The sequence below is a fragment of the Pituophis catenifer genome, unplaced genomic scaffold, assembly GCF_029215685.1.
Source record: "Pituophis catenifer annectens isolate HBS135680 unplaced genomic scaffold, rPitCat1.0.hap2 SCAF_1, whole genome shotgun sequence".
NCBI classification, from domain to species: Eukaryota; Metazoa; Chordata; class Lepidosauria; order Squamata; family Colubridae; genus Pituophis; species Pituophis catenifer.
In genome coordinates this window covers 348,617,380-348,637,721 of record NW_027256881.1, presented here as the reverse complement: position 1 = coordinate 348,637,721, position 20,342 = coordinate 348,617,380, and the positions used below count along the sequence as shown (strand labels likewise).

General features: G+C 39.2%; 1 pseudogene; it reads left to right on the top strand.

Moving 5' to 3' along the window:
• Nucleotides 1-9,421: 9,421 nt before the first annotated feature.
• Nucleotides 9,422-16,935, top strand: LOC139312648 (vomeronasal type-2 receptor 26-like; annotated as a pseudogene).
• Nucleotides 16,936-20,342: the final 3,407 nt, after the last annotated feature.

Sequence of the window (20,342 nt, the reverse complement as noted above, 5' to 3'; positions counted from 1 at the left end):
GAACTGCCTGGGAGTTGACAGTTATCACCATCTCTACCTGAGGTTCTCAAAACATCTTCGCTCCTTGGGATTGGCACAATGTTGAACTGGACATTGGGAGGGGCTTTGCTTGTAGCAGTTTAGCCTAACGCTTTGAGTGGGAAACTTCAGTTCCTTCCTACATTTCCTTTGCTATCACTGTCTTTCAATAAAAGTTACTTTTGAAACAATAATTGTTTCAAGAGTTCTGCTTTCTTGAGAAGACTGGTGAGGCAGGACCTTACATGACAATTTACCTGTGGTCAGCAACGATCCTCCAGTCTTTGTTTATCGTGTTTTCAAAGTGTCCTCAGTGATGTCCAGTGCCCTGATTTGATGGGAATCTTTTTCATAAAGATGTTTTCATTATTACAAGGAGGGAATTTTCTCATTTTATTCCTTTTAATTTAGTTCAATTTTTAAGTTAGTATTTTAAAGGGATGTGCTCAGTATTCATGTTTTTAAGCAAATATGGTTGTTTCCTTAAATATCTGAGGCATTATAGAATTGTCTACCACTATTCAATGATTTTTCAAATGGTAGAGTTTAAATCCCTCTCACATCCAGATCTGCTATAGTTCCTCATCAATGTCAGGCAGAATTTTCCTGAGATGGATGAGCAAAGTATGTCATAACTGTTTGCATTATATTAATAACCTATCATGATATTTCATCTCTTGGACATCCTTGGTGAATGAAGGTGGTCTATCAGATCTTTGCGCAAAGAGAGTCTGCAGAGAAATAATTTGACCCAGGATCACAATCTAATTTCCTTAATGAATACATGTTACTAGCAATGTCAACCAGGGCATGAGAGTCATCCCAGCTTTGTAATTTAAGTCAGGAGGCATCTGTCAATCACCCAGTCCTGTGACATGCAGTTATTTAAAAGTGATAACCGGCACCTTGAATGGTGCCTTGGAGGAAACTGAGGGCCACTGCAACTTATGCTATGGAAGTTTGAAATGGGTGAACCTAGAAGGGTCCAACATTGTGGGCTTCATCTTGGACCAGCTGCAGTTTTCAAGGGGTCTTCAAGGGTAGCCCTAATGCAAGAACATTGCAGCATGAAACAGTAGAGAATGTTCACAGCTCAGGTTTAGATCGTGGCAGTGGTTTGTTTTCCAATGAGATTTGATTATTGGTTTTCTGTCCTGCATTTCATTCCACAGTGGGTTTTGGATGGAGGGGGCCTGAAGGATTAAGCAGTCGTAATAGTCACAAAAACATTACAATTGGTTCTTGTTGAGCAATGATGATGAAAAGGTAACTTTGCAACTTATCACATTGACAACATTTCAATGTTTGTAAGCATACAAAAACTGAAGTCATAATTCTTGCAACAGTTTCACTTGGCAAACACTTCTGACATGATTTTCAAAGCAGCCACCACTGATCCCATTTAATTATGGTCACATAGAAAATAGTGAGCACTTCTGTAATTGTGCCATGCAGCTGTGTTTGATGGTTGATGACATTATAGACCACCAAGAGGTCATATTGAGCCAGAATGGATGCACTGGCCTCATCCTGCTCCTTCCAAAGTTCATCTAAAAGTTCAACTCATGCCATTTCCATCCCATTAAAGGCCTGAACTTTCACAGAAATCAGGATTTATCAAAGTTCCACTAAAATTGACCAGTATGGTAGGACCCAGGAATTGTTTCTTGAATATTAGCCAAACCAAGTAATCATTCATAGGTGGATGAACACACCCATCTTTCAAGGATGAATTCATGCTGGGAATCTCTCAAGTGTAGCTTTGTTCCCAAGAACTCCTGACTTTCTGCCTCCACTCTTCCACCCCTCTTGCCTCCATCGCCTCTGTTGCTCTCATGCAAGTTGACTCTCCACTGCTCAATTTCGTTCTGTTTAACAAACTTAACCTGTTGGAGGAGTGGCAGAACCTGGGCATGGAGTTAAAAGAGGAATCAGCCACAAATAAACTAAGTCCAATCCCTCATGAATTCCATTAACCCTTATGTAATACCAAGATAGTGTTAAACATTAATTGAGAAAGTTACTGCTTGTATGATGAGAAATTAATCAGTCTAGTTGGAAGTTCATGTCTGATCCAAATGTTTTGCACCTGACAGAACATTTACAAAGACCTAGCTGGCCAAAGTCAAGGCCATCGCCATAGAAACCAGTAATGACCAGAGGGAGTGACTTCTATGACCTGCAAAATTGATTCGTTGGGGACTGTGACTGATGACACACCTTGGGGGGAGGGGGAAACAGGGTCAGAGGCAAGACATAAATTGAGTGAAATTGGCTTCACTTGGTCCGTGCTGACATGATGCACCTAATAAACAACTGGATTTTTCTTGAAACTTTGCTTGAGGCTCCTGTTCTTATTAGGCAGTGATCGGAACCTTGACAGACAATCCGTCAGGCTGATTGAAGAAAGGGGATCTCTTGGATATTCTGGCATTGGGACGAAGCCTATACCAATTACTACCTTGAAAGGGGTTAGTTCCGTGCTACTGTGAACAGCATTATTGTACCCGACCTCAGCGAATGGCAAGAGGTCTAATGCCTAATTGGACTGCTGGTAGTTCACGTAACCCCTCAGGTATTGCTCTACCATGGCATTCAGTCTCTCTACCCTCCCATTGGTGCTTGGATGAAAGACCAAGCTAAGACCTTGGGATGACCCAATGGAATGCAGGAACTCCCTCCAGAATTTAGTCATGATCTGCACTGTGATTTATTTGTTATTTATTTATTGGTTCGATTTATATGCTGCCCTTCTCCAGAGACTCAGGGCAGTTAACAATGCATTAAGCAATAGCCTTCATACTTCTGTATATACCTGCTTAGTATACCTGCTTTTGGCCCCCACTAAGCGGAGACTTATTCTCCGAGCAGGCACACTTCTTTCTTGAGATAGGTACCATTCTGCTCCTTGAGCAGAAACTATTAGTCCAGGAAGATCCTAGAGTGAAGAAGAGTCCTAAGCATTACAGTTCAATGTCATGATGAACCAAAGATGAAAAATTCCACTTCTGGGAGAACCAATCATGCACAGCTCCCTGTTTTTGCTAGAGTTCAAACTGAGACTCTCCCTTCCCCATCCAACCTTCATGCACGAGGGCAAAACCTTCATAGCACCGCTTGGTCAATCGGTGGTTGTACAATTGAATATCATCAGCATACAAATGATACCTGACCTCAAACTGAAAAGGCTTTCCAGATGGATCCTGAAAGTCAATGGATTTGGCTCAGTCTCACTCCTGCAACCAACACTGAATGGAACCACCTTCAGGTGAAGGAGAGACTCACATAACACTATATACCCATCCTTTGTTATCCCAGTTTCTACTTTCATCCACTGCCATGTGGTTATTAAAAAAAATGGTTACTCTTCCGGTTTGCGAGCTTCGGCGACGGCGGTGATTTTCTAAGACCGCCAGCCCCGCCGCCTGTAGAGCCGCCCCGCGAACGAGGAGCGGCTCGAAAACTCCGAAATCTTGAAGATTGCAGGAGCAGAGACAGCAGGGCACAGGTTGAGCCCCTGTAACCCCCCCAGGGAATTGTTTCTGGGGGTGAAAACAGGAGCGGCTCCCTTCCAACCTGCGGAGACTCCGGGCGGCGTGGGACGATTCTGCCTTCAGCAGAACAAGCCGACAGCAGCAAACTCTTAAAGTGAGAGGAAATAATTCTAACAAATAGCGGAAATACCAACTTGAATCCAGAAACCTGAAAATTGCAAGTATTAGTGCTTTATTGACTTTTTAAATCAAGAGAAAGTGAGCGAGTGAAAGTGATTTGGAAAAAATATGGCGTCCAGCGCTTGAGTTAACGAGCTAGTGAAAGTGAATTTGTGAAGCCTCTCTGCTTTGCTACAAAGTTGAAAAGTTGCTACAAAGTTGTCTTACCTAAAGGAAAACATTTCTTTTTGCTAAAATTTGACTTTGCTTTACTTCAGTTTTATTTGACTAAATTTGGGGGACTTTTTTAGAAGCTTTTGTGGAAGAGGGAAAGGAAAAAGAACTTTCCTCTCTAGAAAAATTAGCCTACGTGGCACAATGGCTTCAAAGAAGCAGGAAGGGAAGGCATCAGGGGGGGGATCCCCCACACACAAACATCAAACGCAACTTCCCCCTGCTCAACAACTACAAACTCAGAAAAAAGAACTTGATGTGGGAGATTTAAAAGACTTTATTGTTAAAACTTTGGATGAAAAATTTCAAGAATCTCAACAGGAAATAGATCATAAACTTCAAAAATCACATGAGGAATTTCTGCAGGAAATTAATGAAGTTAAAGATATGGTGAAGCAGAATCAAAATATGGTGACCAAAAAAATATCAGAAGTGGCGTCTGGCCTGGCAAATTTTATTGGGAAAGTTGATTTTAAAGTTGAAGAACTCAAATTAGAAGTTAATGTTAGGATGAAAGATAATGACTATAAAATTGAAGAAGCTGATAATAAAATGCAGAGAATTGAAGATGAGATTGTCATGATACAATTCCGGGCGATGGAATTTGCCATACGGCTTCGGGGAATTCGAGAGGAGGAGAGACAGGATTTGAGACAAGTTTGCTCTGAAGCCCTGGCTAAGATCTTACAAGTTAACCCTGATTTGGTATTTCACAAAATAGATAAAATTTACAGAGTCAACTCTTGGGTGGCCAGACAAAGACAATTGCCTAGAGATGTGGTCATATACTTTACTGAGAGAGAAATTAGAAATGAAATCCTCCAAAAATCTTTTCACACCTCTGTAGAAGTGGGGGGCTCACGACTTGTAATTTTTAAAGAATTACCTCCTAAAATGCTGAAAGCTAGAAAAGAGTTTGGTTTTCTTGTTAAGGAACTGAAAGACTTACAGATACCCTTCCGGTGGGATGCACCAGCTGGGATAATTTTTAGATATAAGGGAGAAGGATATCGATTGAATACCGTGGAGAAGGCACAACATTTTTATAGTACTATTCTTAAGGAAAGAACACCATCTCCACGTACATCTACAGTTTTGGAGATTAAGGAGAGTGAAGAGAGGCAGTTGGAAGAACAGCCCAAGCAAGAATTAGAAAATGTGCAAGGTGCAGAAGGAGGTTTTCTGAGTGAGCCCTTGCTGGATTCTTCTCCAATTTTGGATTTGATTCAGCTGACTGAAGTTAAAGATCAACGTATAACTAGAGCTCAATCCAAGCTACTTAAACAAAAGCAACAACAACAACAGGAAAGACAAGACAAGATGGCAGCTAAGAGTACCCCACAAGAGAGTGGAGCTATGGGAAGAGCAAGATCGAAGCTTTTGGATGAACTTCAAATATTTTGCTCTGCGCTCCAGAAACAGGCCGATGACCCTTAAGTGTCTATCTTGGAATGTTAATGGGTTGAATTCAGCACAGAAAAGGAAGAAAATATTTACATATTTGAAACAATTTAATAATGATATAATTTGCTTACAAGAAACACATATTACAACTCAAGATCAGAAATATTTGATAAATTCAAAATTAGGAGTGCATTATATATCTTCAACTTCGCAGAAAAAGAATGGTGTGGTTATTTATGTAAATAAAAAATTAACAGCAAAAATTATAGAAGTAGATCAAGATGGTAGGTTTGTAGCAATTGAATTGCTTACAGCAAATGGTCAAATTCTTTTGATTGGAATTTATGCTCCTAACCAACAACAGGATTGTTTTTACAAGATGTTACATACTAAAATATTGCAATGGGACTATAGATCTATTTTATTTATGGGAGACTGGAATGGAGTAATTGATTCTAAATTAGATAAAAAGAGCTTGGCAAAGTCTAGAATTAGACTACCGCAGACTTTTTTTGATATGAAAGAAGATATGGAACTAAAAGATGTTTGGAGAATACATAATCCGAATGAATTGGATTACACTTTTTTTTCCGATAGACATAGATCCTTTTCTAGGATTGATTTTATTCTGTTGTCAAATGATTTACTTATTAAGACAAAAAGAACAAAGATTTTTCCAAGAACTTTGACTGACCATAGCCCTGTATGGATAGAAATTGAGATGGATAAGGTTGAGAGACGTTCTTGGAGATTAAATGAGAACTTGTTTAGATATGAAAAAAATACAATAGAACTTAAAAAGCATTTGAAAGAATTTTTTGAAATAAATTTGAATAAAGGTACCCCAATTGAAATTGTTTGGGACGCTAGTAAAGCTTATATGAGAGGGGTACTTATCTACATGAATTCTAAACACAGACTGTTCCGACAAAAGAAAAGATCTGAGTTGGAAATGGAAATAAAGAATAAGGAACAGTTACTTATTAAAAACCCAACAGATGAAAGAATAAGAAGTGCTATAAAACTTTTGAAAGACCAATTTCAAATGCTTATGGCGGAACAAGTTGCAACAAGTTTACAATACGCAAAGCATAATACATTTTGCAATGCTAATAAACCGGGCAGATGGTTGGCTTACACACTGAGGAAAAAACAAAGTATACGGACTATTGATAGTATTGACATTGGAGGGAAAGAAATTTTTCAACAAAAATTAATTAAAGAAGCTTTTGTGGATTATTATACTAAATTATATGCCAAAGAAGAGGTGCAGAATGGACTTATAGAAAAATATTTAAAGGATAAGAGAATTACAAAAATTACTGATCAACAAAAGGAAAGAATGAATTACCCTATAATAGTGGAGGAGATAATAGCAGCAATTAAGCAGCTAAAAACAGCTAAAGCACCTGGCACGGATGGTTTGACAGCAGTGTATTACAAAACTTTACAAGCTGAAATGGTGGAACAACTTAGAGATTTATTTTGTAATATTCAACAAGGGGGTAAAATACCCCCATCTTGGACAACTGCTTATATATCTTTGATACCAAAGGAACAAGTTGGTCCTAAAAAACCAGAGAACTACAGACCAATATCTCTTTTGAATACAGACTATAAAATTTATGCGAAGGTATTAGCCAACAGGTTGATGCCAGTAATTCAAAAAGTGATTCATGAGGACCAAGCGGGATTTATTGAGGGCAGATATATGAAGGATAATGTAAGGCAAGTAATAGACTTATTGGAATATCTTGATAAGAATAAACAGATTTCTGCAGTGCTGGTTTTCTTGGATGCGGAGAAAGCCTTTGATAGAGTGGATTGGAACTTTCTACTAAAGACTTTAAAAAAGATGGGTTTTGGGGACCAATTTATACAGGCGATTTCAGCAATTTATCAAGAGCAAAAAGCACAGATTATTATTAATGGAAGTTTGACGACAGAGTTTAAAATTGAAAAAGGAACAAGACAGGGATGTCCGTTGTCCCCACTTTTATTTATATTAACATTGGAAGTCTTGCTAAATATAATACGGGACTCAAAAATCTTGAAAGGTATAGTGATAAGGCAAGAGGATTATAGAATAAAGGCATTTGCAGATGATCTGGTTGTTACCCTATCACAACCAATGGAATCAATAATCCTGATGAACGACATTATACAAGACTATGGTAGAGTTTCAGGTTTTAAACTGAACTCAAAAAAGACTAAAATGATAGTTAAGAATATGACACAAGATCGTAAACATGAGCTTGAAAGGAGGGCAGGTTTTGAAATTGTACCTAAGGTAAAATATCTTGGAATTCAGGTTGCAGAATCAAATATGAAATTGTTTCAAAATAATTACGAGGTGTTGTGGCGAGAGGTTCAGAAAGACATGGAGATCTGGAAAAAGCTGCAACTGTCTTTACTTGGAAGAATAGCAGCAGTTAAGATGAATATTTTGCCAAGATTTCTGTTTTTGTTTCAAATGATTCCGGTGCTTAAAAGTGATAAACAACTGAAAGTCTGGCAGTCTGGTGTGAATAAGTTTGTCTGGAACGAGAAAAAGCCGAGAGTGAAATTGAAAATTATGCAAGATGTTCCAGAAAGAGGAGGCCTTAAACTCCCAAACCTACAGTTATATTATGATGCAGCAGCTTTAACTTTAACAAGTGATTGGTTTGGAAATAAAAAGGCTGGAATATTGAATGCAGAAAGTTTTGATCTTGAATTTGGATGGCATGCTTATTTATTTTATGATGATAAAGTTGATAAAGTATTTAAAAGTCATATACTCAGAGATTCTTTGATGAGAGTTTGGAAGAAGCACCGACTCAAATGGGATTATAAAATACCGCTATGGCTGGATCTTGGTCATACCTTGTGGAATACAAATATAATGTCACTCGGGGGGTTTTTATACAAAGAGGTTCTTTTTACAGATGCGGGCAGATGGCAGCTGAAGACATTGCAGACACTGTTGGACGAAGGGATTAATTTAACCTGGTTACAATATAATCAATTACAAATGAGATGGAAAGAGGACCAAAAAACTGGTATTATGTTGCATGAGGAAGAATTGGTTAGACATATAAGAGAGAAAGGTCCAATGCATATTAAAAGGCTGTATAATGTTTTGTTAGAAAGAGATTCAGAAACGGAATTAGTTAAAGATTGTATGATTAAGTGGGCACAGAATTTTGAAGAACCAGTGATGCTGGAAACTTGGGAAAAAATTTGGGTTCAGAATGTTAAATTTACACAGTCGCAAAACCTGAGAGAAAATTTTTATAAAATGTTTTATAGATGGCATTTAGATCCTAAAAAGTTGTCATGTATGTACCCTAATGTTCAGCCAAAATGTTGGAGATGTGATTGTGTAGATGCTACATATTATCATGTTTGGTGGACCTGTAGGAAAGTTAAGGCTTTTTGGATAAAAATTTGGTGGGTCATGCAGAATGTTTTGAAGAAAAAAATTCAATTTTCTCCACAATTGTTTTTATTGGGTATAGTTAAGGGTTTTACACGGGGTGAAATAAAACTAATATTGTATATGATAACAGCAGCTAGATTGTTGATAGGTAAATATTGGAAGAATGAAGCTTTGCCTACTATCGAGGAATGGACTTTGAAGATGGCCAGCTTTGCAGAGATGGCGAAGATTTCAGCGTATCTAAAAGATTGTTCACAAGAGACTTACGAATGGGAATGGAAAAGGTGGATAGAATATGTTCAGAACAAATACCAAACCAGAAAGTATCAAATAGCTTTTATTTGAAAATAATGTATTAGAAATATTTTTATGTAAAGAGACAAAGAGGAAAAATTATATAGGGGGAGGGATGGGTTCAGGTTTATATATTAGTGTTATTAGTTATGAGTATGTAATAGGGAAGTCTGGGGGGGGAGGGTTAGGGAGGGTTAGGGTGGATGGGAAGTTTGGGGAGGGAGGTGGGGGGGTGAAAAAAGGGGTGAAAATGTAATTGTAAAACTTTTGCAATAAAAAAAAAAAAAAAAAAAAATGGTTACTCCATCCAAGCATTGGCATGACTGCTCACAGTTACAAGGGGACAACTGATAGTTGTATGCCACCAAACCCCATGACTCACACTAGCTGATCAACTATGGCCCAGGCCAAACTCCATCTTGTTTCCAGGGGGTCAGTTTCATGGAGGTCAGATTCACAACTTCAGCATGACTCCCTCTATCCTGTGCATTACAAGACACATAAACATGTTTTTCCATTCTGGTGAATGAGAAGCTATTGCTCCATAGGTAGAACAATTGCTTTTCCTTGCAATTATCAGAAGTACAGTAATTCATAGTGTGTCCCCTGTGGATTTCTCAATACAAAATCTTACAAAATAAACCCTGCTTTAAAAAAAATATCTCTGAGTTCTTAAGATGAAGGCAGAAGATGTCACCTTAGGCTGCCTTGCAAAGAGCTAATTCCTGGGTTTCAGGAGACTTGAATGCCTTTGTTTCCTCTATGCTCGTGGCCCAAACACAGGTAAGATGAATCATTGTTGCTATAAATTTATCCTGGTGCCATCCAGGTGACACAGGTGGTGTCTGCTGTACTAATGTTCCAGTGAGATTTCAGGAGCAACCTTCAAATGAGTTTCTGCACAAAGTTTCTTTTCTGTTCTAGGAGGGAAGAAGACAAGAAAGATGGGGTAGGAGTCATGCTACTGCTGATGCCCTTCCAGCTCCTATCTCCAACTTCTCTGAAAAGGCTGCAAACCATATGTGTGTGAAGAAAGACTGGGCAGGAGTTATGCTTCTTCTGATGCTGATGCTCTTCTGGCTCCTGGCTCCAACTACAGCAAAGAGGCTACAAACCATGTGTGTGTTCAGGGATTATATCGAATTAGATGGAAGCTACTACAGGCCTGGTGATCTCATTTTTGGTGGGAATTTGCCCTTGGGAAGCATTAATGAGTCTCCTGTCCTAGAGTTTAATACAGTGAAGCTTGTTTTTTAAAAGGGGTAAGTTTCAGCTGAAGGGGAAACATGGAGATAAATTGTTTCTTTGCTTTACATTCAAAAAATACTTCTAGTGTTTTGAACTGTCCTGGTGTAGTGCATATTTTGTGCTTTTCTCGATAAATTAGGAAGCTCTTCAAATAGGCTGGAATTCTCAATCTCTTCATCAGATAAATGATAAACAACAAAAATGAAGAGGGAAGCTTTGCTGGACTAGTGAAGAAGTCAAATTATAATATTAATCTGAACAGTAACTTTTGGCAGAAAATTCAAATAAAAGCTCAACACGCTTCAACTGTTCAGGACTTAAAAAAATCCCTCTCAGTGTTGGAATCAGCATTACTCATGAATAGTGGCCTTCAGTCAACTGATGAGGTGACCCCCACTGTACTCCTGTGCTCAGCAATCCTTACCGCACCTGAAGAAGCTGCTCCAAGAGAGACCTTAAATAATTACATTGAAAGTGAAGCAGTTGGAAAGGATTACAGCCACCGCAGCAGAGTGAATATGGCTGGGATGATAGAGAGTATAAAACAGTCCAGATATCTACGGAAAGACTTGTTTCCTTTCTCACAAAGTCATCCAAGTTTAGCCAAGGAAAATACTCTGAAAAAACCCGAAACCCATTGAAATTTGGGAGTTTCTGCCCTCAAAAGTCCCCCCAAACAGTGAAGCAAATTCTACAGCCATGCACAAGCTTTCTTGTAATGTTTGCCAATGTTTTGCTCATTACAGATTCATCACCAGTAACTACCAGCAGTTCCTTGCATTGATGTTTGCTGTCTCCGAGGTCAATAAGGATTTTCTTCTGCTCCCCAACATCTCCCTTGGCTTCCACATCCATGGCCATTACCAGACTGTGATAGTTGTTTCTTTAAACAGCCTCTCCATACTCTCCTCACGAGGCCAAATGGTTCCAGGGTACAAATGTGACCTGCAAGACACTCTGCTGTCAGTCATTGGTGACCTCAACTCCAAACTCTCAAGGCTGATGGCCTCCATATTCAGCATCTTTAAGGTCCCACAGGTAAGAGAGCTCCCTTGGATACAATATGGATAAAACAAAGATGAAAACACACACATAAGCCAAGAGGAAATTAAAAGTAGTTTGGGGGAGGCACATCATGAGCCTCTTACTCTCCGCTTATTCTTCATTAAAGAGTAGCCATCATTTTAGTGACATTTATTTCCTGTATCAGGTTGTTGGGTTTTCTCTTGTCTTCTGACATATCATAATCAGTCAAGATGTGTAAGTGGTGGCTCTCCCTAAGAAGGGAAGGAGATGAAGCTTGCCAAGTTGACTGGTGGAGCAAAATCCATACAATGGTGACTTCTAAAGTTGCCCTAAGACTTTACTTTGTCTTTGAAAGATGAATCTCACTGTTTTTCAGCTCGGTGTTGGCTTTGAGTTCTCTCAGGGAGAGAGAAGAGTTTATCCTTCCTTCTTCCCGATTAATCCCAAGGAATCTCCTCAGTATGTGGGTTTAGTCCAGCTGCTCTTGTATTTCCAGTGGAACTGGGTTGGACTTTTCACCACTGAAGATGACAGGGGAGAACATTTCATCTCAACTCTGATGCCAATGCTTAAGGAGAAGGAGATCTGCCTGGCCTTCACTAAAAGGCTGAAATCACATGATTTTGTGATTATATGGAAACAATTACTTCTCAATTTCCAGACTTGGTCAAAAACTGAAGTGATTATTCTGTTTGGAGACCCCAAATGTAGTGTCAGTGTACAGACAATGTTGTTTATCCATAAAAACTTCAAGAAGAAAACATTTCAGAATGTTTGGATCTTAACCTCCCATTGGAAACTTATTGTGGTTGAATCTAAAGACACCTTGCTATTTCTAAAGTCTTTCCATGGAGTCTTGCATTTCAGGGACCACACCGGGGATGTCTCAGAATTCAAACATTTTGTTCTGTCTTTAGACCCCTTGAACCCACAAGGGGATGTATTTCTCCCTCTATGGTGGGAAAAGGTCTTTCGCTGCAAGATTCACCAACCAGACAAGATCCCTCCAAAGGGGGAAAAACAATGTACAGGAAAGGAGAATCTGCAGAATCTGCCCAATTACATTTTTGAAACAAGCATGACAGCTGAAAGTTACAATATCTACAATGCCATTTTTGCTGTGGCCAATGCTTTACATGCAATGTATGGATCCAGAGCCCGACCGACCATGATGAGGCATGGAAAGAGGATCTCCAAAGTCCAGTCATGGCAGGTAATTTCTGTGGCTTCCTTAGAAAGGAAAACATATTAAAAGCAATTATTACAAATATATGAAATAAGAATAATGTTTTGTTGGAAGAGTTTGCGGGGGGGAGAAGAGAAGTAAACCAAATGAGCTGTCCATAAGAGCCATAGAAGAAAGACCTTCATAAAGTCCTGAAAGGCTTCAATGGTTGCCAGAGTTTCAGGAGGTAACCATGACAGGGAGTAGATGTCAGCTGAGAGCAAAAGAACAATCTGGCTGCGTTTGAGAAAGAAGCTTCCAGAAGTCATTAGAAGTCCTACTTGAGACAGTTGCATAACAACCTCCGTTTCCCTCAGCATATAACCCAAATCCAACTTGTAGAAAGACACTCAATTCCTTTTACCCTTGGTTTATGTTTCTATCAGTTAACATCCTGTTTGACCCCACCCAATTTGTCCAGTTTTACATTTATTGTACTGCTCAGGTTGTAGTGTGAATGCAGCAAATCTTGGTTCACCTGAGCACATAAAGCAGGACTCAAAATAGTCTTAATGGGTTGTTTGTCTCAAACACATCAGACTTTTCTGCATTAATGGATAGACATTGAACTTCTCTGAACAGTGAAGAGAAAAACCAGGGCAAGCCTTTCCTTTTCCTTGATGCCCATTTCATCAGACATTGTTCTTGCTCTGTTCAATTCTCAGACAGAGAAAATCAGAGGAATTGTACTCTGTTCTCATACAAATTATTTCATTGTTGCTAAAGTGAATTTATCGGTTACAAGACCCCAGGACAAAGTAAATATGTAAAACTACATGTAATCAAGTATTACAGGAGGAAAACCATATACGACCTCGTAGACAACTCTCACTCTGTAAAGGACCTGGGGTACCCATCTCAAATGATCTAAGTGCCAGAGCTCACTGTAACAACATTGCCAAAAAAGCATTAAGTGTTGTTAATCTAATCTTGCAAAGCTTCATTTCTGGTAATATTATACTGCAAACTAGGACATACAAAACCTTTGCTAGACCAATTCTTGAATACAGCTCATCTGCCTGGACTCTGCACTGTATTTCAGACATTAATACAATTGAGCAAGTCCAGAGATATTTCACGAGAAGAGTCCTCCACTCCTCTGCTCACAACAGAATACTTTATGCTACCAGGTTCAAAATCTTGGGATTAGACAATTTAGAAATATGCCGCCTTCAGTCTGGCCTAAGTGTAGTATACAAAATTATCTGCCACAATGTCCTACCTGTCACTGACTACTTCAGCTTCAACCACAATAATACACGAGCACACAATAGATACAAACTCAAGGTAAACCACTCCAAACTCAATTGCAGAAAATACGACTTCAGCAACAGAGTGCTCAATGCCTGGAATGCAATACCTGACTCTGTGGTTACTTCCCCAAACCCCCAAAACTTTAACCTTAGATTTTCTACTGTTGACCTCACCCCATTCCCAAGACGTCTGTAAGTGGCGTGCATAAGCATACCAACAAGCCTAATGTCCCTGTCCTAATATTCCTTTTTATTTAATCTTTTCATGTATCCAAATTCTGTTTATACTTTTACCTGTTATCTTATATATGATTGACAAATAAATAAATTTAATTAATTAATTAATTTTAAAAATATGATTAATTTTGGAATGTGGCACTAAAATCTTTCAGTGTACTTATTCTGATAAAGCTTGATTTGAAGAAACCATGATACAAAGGACCAAAGGAAAACCATTTGTAGTTTCAGAGTTAAATATTTGGTGTTACTGCAGATTCCTCAGTTCTCCATCAAGAGAACTCCTCTAGCTTTTCAGACATGAACTCATCTTCTCAAGATGGTCACCATGTTCTGATAGAAGCCATAACCATAGCTCTAGCCCCAATACTCCTATTTCTGAAGGTCTCCTTTCTTTCAGATTCTTCCCTATTTGAGGAATGTGCAGTTCAACAACAGTGATGGAGAGGAAGTCTCCTTCTCAGAAGATGGACTGGGATCTGCTCGATTTGATCTTCTTAACTGGGTTTTCCTCCCCAATCAATCTTTTCTCCCCAAGAAGGTTGGGCAAGTAAATCCTGAGGCTCCCCCAGGACAAGATTTCACCATTAAATCTGATGGAATTGTCTGGGGCACAAAGGTGAGCTGCAAGGAAATGTTGTAAATTCAAGGAAAGATTCATTCTCTTCTTGAGATGTACAACATCTTTCTAACTGGAAAAATAATCAATTGAGTCAGAAACCTTGGCAGTCATTTGGTGTAAAATCAGCTTTGCGTGTAACACGTTTGATGCCTGATTTGTGTCATTCCACAAAGGGTTAGCCTTGGGAACAATGTCTGCTTGAAATGCAGGATGCAATTACAGCAAGCAACAGTGATTTCCATGGACCATTGATGCTCAGTGTATCCTCATGGTTCTTTTTTTTAGAAATGTTGTAGTTCAGTCACAAGCCTTCCTCTACAGGCTGAGATCCCAGTTCCAATCTCCAACATCTGATGGTAGGTTGGGAGTGCCAATGGCCTGAATCCCCCAGCAGTTGTTCCTGTTTTTTGATAGATGGTGGCAATCTATTTCCTAAGAAGAGAATCTGAAAATAGAAGTAGGAATAAAAAAGGGAAATAGGAATGAGGGAAAGAATGAATGCAGCAAGTTCATTGCTTAAGTAATTTCAAATATTTCTCTTTCAGACCATCCCATTTGCCAGATGTGGCACAAAGAGGTGCCATGAAGGAGAGAGGAGAAGAGTTCCAGAGGGCAAGCCAGTTTGCTGCTACCAGTGTGACCCTTGTCCAGAAGGGACATTTTCAAATCAGACAGGTAGAGCAGACTTCAAAAGTAGATCTTCCAAGATCAAAGAAGACATTCATTAAATCTATTTTCTTTATTGTGATCATTTTTGATATGATTGGCATGCACTCATATTTTTCACTAGAACTTTTCAGTTGATGGATCTAAATTGCCCTGGCCACAGAAGTCGCCTTTCCCAATCCTCAGCAGTTCCATGCAGGATAGTTTTAGAGCAGAATCTCCAACTTGCATTTCAACTCCTCCCGTAATATCTGATTGTGAAATCCAAATTCTAATCTTTTCCTAAGGAAGTGGAGTTTTCAGTCCAAGCTTTAATTCTTATTACTTAGGGCATGCTTCATCCATCTAGACTATCAAACTCTGAGGAAATAGAACTGCCGGAGAAAGAGGAGATTCATCTATCAGTGTCTCTTTGATAGAGTAGGAGCGATCAAGTACGTTTGAATGAACACATTTGAAGCACAAAGCAGAGAGGTTAAGGCAGGGATCATGTACAGATAAACAAAACAGCAACATTCCTGGATAACAGGTCTATCGATCTTCTGTGGGTTCCATTATAAAGTAGGGGAGAAAACAGGCAGCAATCTCAAACTGAAAGCCACATTACTCATGGAAGTGCATAGTGAATGGATAGCTAGAACTGAACTAAACCTCGTCACTGGCAAATGCAGCATGATTTACTTGAATGAATGAATTCTTAAACAAAGATTCTTGATTTCAGATGCTGCTCACTGTGAACCCTGCCCAGAAAACCAATTTCCCAACAAGGACAAGGACCACTGCATTGCCAAGAAGATGCACTTCCTTGTCTATCAAGACACCCTGGGATACACTTTAGTTTCTCTCACTCTTTTTCTCTCTGTGAGCACATCTGCAGTCCTGGTGATTTTCTATAAATATCATGACACACCGATTGTTAAGGCCAACAACAGAGAACTCACCTACATCCTCCTGGTCTCCCTCCTGCTCTGCTTTCTCTGCTCCTTCCTCTTCATTGGTCAACCTGGGAAGGTCACCTGTCTTATACGACAATCTGCCTTTGCCATTCTTTTTTCCCTGGCAGTTTCCTCTGTGTTGGCAAAAACTGTCATGGTGGTTCTGGCCTTCATGGCTACCAAGCCAGGGAACAAGACAAGGAAACTCTTAGGAAACCATAGGAAACTATGACCAACTCCATTGTCATAGCCTGTCCTCTGGTCCAAGCAGTACTTTGTGCCACCTGGCTGACAACTTCTCCCCCATTTCCTAACTTGGATTTCCACTCCTTGTTTGGAGAGATCATCTTGGAATGTAAGGAAGGTTCAGCTTTAATGTTTTACATTGTCCTCATCTATCTAGCTTTTTTGGCCTTCATCAGTTTCACAGTGGCATTTCTAGCTAGGAAATTGCCTGATAGTTTTAATGAAGCCAAGTTCATTACTTTTAGCATGCTGGTCTTTTGCAGTGTTTGGATCACCTTCCTCCCCACCTACCTGAGCACCAAGGGGAAGTCCATGGTGGCTGTGGAGATCTTCTCCATTTTGGCCTCTGGGGCTGCTCTCTTGGCCTGTATTTTTTTCCCCAAATGCTACATTATTCTGATGAGGCCCGATCTGAATTGTAGAGAAAATATAGTAAGAAACAAGAATATCTAACTAATGACGGGATCTGCTTTTTATATTTATATTTCTCTTTCTGGCATGTTTAGAATATGATGATTTCTAAAAAAAAAATTAATGACTTCAAGGAGGAATTTCTCCATTAAAAAATTCCTTATCAAATGCCACAATTGGTTAAAATTTACCTGTGGTCAACAGCAGTCACCCAGCCTTTTGTTTATCATGACTTCAAAATATCCTCGTGTTGTCCAGTGCCTAATGTTGATGGAAAACTAGTTATTAAAGATGGATTCATTATTTCAGGGAGGACATTTTCTCATTCCATTCTTTTTAATTTAATTATTTTTTAAAATAGTGTTTTAAAGAATTGGAATCAGTGCTTTTAGGCCTATATGGTTGTTTCCTTCGACGTCTGAGGCTTTATAGAGTTCTCTACCAGTATTCAGTTCTTTTTAATAACATCTCCCTTTCCATAAAATGGCCTCTCATGTGGGAAATAGAAACGATGGAGGAATGTGTGCTAACTGGCCCATAAAATAGCAATTCTCTGGCTTTCAATAAGCTTTATCAACATTTCTATGGCAACGTAACTGATATACTTTTTTATTAAGAGAATATTTCTCTGTTGAAGATAGTAACAGTAGAAGAGTGGCAACATAATTGATAGTTTGTTAATTATCAATAGGTATGATTATACCACCTTATGCATAAATCATTTTCTCCTTCTTTCTCAAATGTATAAATATGAGTGCATCCATTGGTCTCCAAGAGTTCCTCCCACTATTCTCTGGAGAAAACTTACCCTGGGCACACTCTTAACAAGCAATACTGCTGTGAGAATTGATTATTGATTTTTGGTCCTGCATTTGGAGCCTGAAGGCTTAATCAGTTGTAATAGTTACATAAACATGACAGATAGTGCTTGTTTAGCAACAATGATGAAATAGTAACTTTGCCACCAGAGACAATGACTGAATGATCCAAGGACAGAGGCATGGGAATAGAATGCAAAGGGCCACCAAATAAGCATCAAACTTTAGAACTATTACCAAAACAACTAATTTTAACCTCATTGGACACTAACAAGATGACATGTGGGAGTAGGGAAAATTAATGGTTTATACAGAAATCTTCAGATCTGGCTTTGCTTACGCAGTAACCACTTGACTTTTAGTAAAAGTATACCCAACTCTACAGGATTTTTCTTTCCTAAATGTCTAAGCTGGGACAGGCCTGACATTCTGTCCACCAGCAAGGCCAGCAAAGGCATTATGCAACCGGTGGTCCCAACTGGAGAGCCATAGATGATGCTTCCTAAATTAAAGGCTCTGTCACTCCAGGAGAGATTGAATTTTTCCCCCTCCCAGATAGTTGTATGGAGAGCACAGTCCTGCCCTGCATTGACAGCAGGCTACAGCTTGTGGGCCCCTCTTTGCAAACTGCACACCTCAGGCCATGGAATTGATCAGCAAACCGAAGCACTGAATTGGCTGCTGAATGGTGGGAACAGAAGCTGTCTGGCCCATGTGCTCACCCTTAGCATTGAACCAAAGTGGGGCAGCTCAAAGGGAGTCAAAAGGCCATTATGATCACTCCTGCCACAGCCTGGGGTATCCAGTTTGCAAAGAGGGGAGCATGAACCGTAGCAGCTAGGGAGGGGTGAATGCCATGGGTCAGCTGGGGTGAGGGGTCTGAGATGAAGTGGATGTAGCCAATTGTCCTAGACTACACATTGACAATGTTCACAGGTCTATAAAGCATAAAAAATGATATAATTCCATAAGTGATGGGACAGATTCACTTAGCAAGAACTTCCAGCATGATTTTGGTAGCAGCCACCAGTGGCCTCATTCAGTTGTGGTCCCTTGGAATATGGTGGCAGCTTCTGTCATTGCACCATGTGGCCTTGAGACAAAGAGATTCGTTCTGCTTCCCTCTGGCTGTTTGTGCAGCATTGCAGAAAACTCTGAAGCTCCAGCGAAGGGGAAGTTTCAGGTGGGGATCAACAACGGTGATTTCATTTATTTCTTTTATTTTCTGAGTGCAGAACATCTTACAATAAAAGGAGAAAATGTCCTATTTAAAATTGGCCTATTGATCTAAATAAACCAAAAACCAAAAACTATACAATCAATATAAAAATTAAACACAGAAGGAGTTTAAAACCCTTATGTGACATTATACAGGCCATCCTCATTCAAAGTTACAAAGGCCCTGAAAAAAGTGACTTATGACTGTTTTTCACACATCAGATCATTTGAGGGCTACTTGCAAAAAGTGGCACAAGGCAGAAATGGAATTTGAGGAATAATCTCAGGATATTAACTGCATTTTTTTTTTTTTGGCAAGACTTGAAAATTTTTTTTTTTACAAAAAATATATATATATATATTTATTTTTTTCCCAACATAAACATAAAATATATCTTTCAAGAGCGAAGTCTCGATCTGGTCGTAGATGGGTACAGTCGCTTAAATTTTCTTAAAAAAAAAAAAAAAAAAGACTCCATTCACAATTTCCCATTACATCTTCTAAGATTAAAAATCAAAACATAAAAAACTTTTTTAACATAAATTCTAATATCTTGATCAGAACCATTCTTTTATATCACCACCAAAATTCATTTTTTAACCATTTATAGATTCAATTATATCTGGTTCTTTCCCAAATTCCCTTCATTACCCCTTTTAAAACAATATCAAAGCATATTTTTTTAAAAAAAAAATATTCTAATCTCTTAATCTGATTATTTACCTTACAATTTTATCATCACACATCTTAATTTTAAATTGAATACAGCTCCTTTTTTATTTCAATTTATGCATGAAAATTCTATTTATATTTCTTAATATTTAGACCCTTGAAAGACTTGAAAATTTCTGTTGCTGTATCCTAAGGGTAGCAACTTTCATCCGGGTGTCTCTTTTGGTCTTTTGGGGTGCTGCTCCCCAAATTACCAGCTCTCATTCACAGGACCAGTTGGGATCATTACTACTGTACCAGCCTTCCTGCTGCAGAGCAACCTCCGTGTCTGAGCCTCTGGAGGGCATTTCTCAGTTGACTGTGGGGTTCCCCAGGCTTATGGTCTTGAGAGATGTCCATTTACCATCCCAGGGTCAGGCCTTAGAGGCATCTCAAAATGGCCACCATCATTCTTGGCTCAACTCAAAACTGACCACTTCCAACCTGATCTGAGGAGGAGCTGTCCTTGTCATCTTTGTCCTCGCCATCATGGCCTGATGACTTAGAGATTCTTTTATGCTGTTCCTCTCTGCAGGGAGGCCGGATCTCTTTGACCAGTCCACTCTTAGTGACTGATGGGGTTCCAGAGGGAAGTGAGGATTATACCCCAGGATCTGCTGCATGTTCCTTCTAAGGCCTTGACCATTAAATGGAATAGGAATGCTACTAAGGCCTTGGATGGGATCACTCGCATGCAACCT